The following is a 1,882-nucleotide window of genomic DNA, read 5'->3' as shown; positions in this document are numbered from 1 at the left end:
AAACCAAACTTTTTAAATTTGTTACCAGTTTTCTTGCATCAATGTGTCTTGCTCGCAATTTTTTTTTTATATGAACCTCCACTTGCGTGCAATTTGTTCTTGGTTCTTCTAGGAACTTCACTTTACCTTGTGTTCAAAGAAAAGAAAATAACAACTTTTATGAAATACGCCCCAGAAACGACAATGTGATTATTTTCAACCTTAAAAGGAGGCACAAAAAAAGGCCACCAATGCGCAATTTTACATCAACGTATAACTTTGAAAGAAAATCATTGCTTGCAAAGACAACTCGAGATTGTTATATCATATTCAAAATATCAAGGTTCAGCATAAATGGAAACTATTTTAATATTGTTCACAAAATATTATCATGTTTTTAAAAAATGGATGAGCTATACATTCAGCTGCTATTTACTACTTCTTGAACATTTTACATCATGCTCTGTACTTTTTAAAATCATTTTTAATCATCAAATTCATGTATTATGAAATAATACAAATTTTGTGTCACGGCGCGATGGAATCAGGCGCTTGTCAGTCTTTGGGCATACTATGGAGTTATTGGTATCTTTTGAAAGTTGGTTTGTTCATCTTGCAGTTGATGAAAAAATACCCGCCCTTTTGTCTAGAATAAAAGTTGAAATATTTACAATTTAAGGAGATCAGGGGTCGCCTGGTTTCAGAAGTAAAATTAGTGAGAAAATGGCCGACAAGGTTTGGTAACGTCATAGATTTACACTACTAGGTTTTAAAAGGATAGTCCTTTGAAACTGAGAAAATTTACATTTTGTATGCGTTTAACCAATGATTTTCAGTAAAACCACACTAAATGTGTTTTGAAATGGACGTAAAAGGTGTTGAGGCCCCTCCCCCTACAAAAAAAAGAAAATTAGAAAAACAAATTGTCCAACGGCCAAAAAATGCCGATTTCTTTTATTTCGTTAATTTGACGAGCGCCTGATTTCACCAAGAAGCCTCATAAATACTGTTATGTAGATTTCTATAGCGCCCTCTTCACCTTAGGGAGCTGGGTCTTTACTTTTTCACGTTTTTCTCCTCTGTTGTCGTTAAGCGTCGAGTTTATGTGCAATTTTCTACAGTAGGCCAGCTCTGCAGCTCTTTCAGTTGGGATATTGTAATTTCTTATGTTTTCCTTAACTCCCCAATCCATATTTTGCGTGTTCTACCTCTTCCTTTATAGCTGAGTACTTGGTGTTATATAGTCTCTTGAGGCTGGCTGGCTAGGTGATTTTCGTAACAGGTGGCCAAAGCATTTTATTCTGTTTTTATTTATTAATGCAGACTTAACTCAGTGCCAATAGTCACTTTTATTTATTCATTTCTTTACGTGCCTTTTCTTGTGATGCTAAGGGTTTTGCGGAGACAATAAAATGTCATCTTACACGCAGTGAATTTGTTTTCATGGGTTTTACTTAAGCTTGTGGGATTTCTGACACAGGATCCTGGAACCCGAGTCGAGAGAAGAACGAAAGGTATAAGTTTTTTTTAGATATGAAGGAGGTTCGGATCACATGGTGTCAGTGGGAAATCAATAATTAGAGAGAAAATGGCTGCAATTACTTGATTTCTAAAGCTTGGGAGTCTTTGTAAACTGTAAATTTACACCTTTTGAGTCTTTTATCATTTTTAAAAACTTTAAAATCCATACCGAAGAGTGTTTTAAATATACATATTTTTATGTTTGGAGCCAAATCCTGGTTACCTGGAGCTGGAGGTGTCATCTCTAACTCAGAGGTTGACGTGTAATGACCCTCGATCTTTCACGGTCGCGAGCTTCCGTTGCACATTCTGCCATATTCAGGCCAGTCCTGGTTCTGATCTTATCCATCCGTGTTATTCTTTGCATGCCTCTGGCTCTCCT

Source organism: Aplysia californica, unplaced genomic scaffold (assembly GCF_000002075.1).
Source record: "Aplysia californica isolate F4 #8 unplaced genomic scaffold, AplCal3.0 scaffold00434, whole genome shotgun sequence".
In the NCBI taxonomy this organism is placed as follows: domain Eukaryota; kingdom Metazoa; phylum Mollusca; class Gastropoda; order Aplysiida; family Aplysiidae; genus Aplysia; species Aplysia californica.
The sequence above is the reverse complement of the archived record's forward strand: the minus strand, read 5'-3'. Positions refer to the sequence as shown.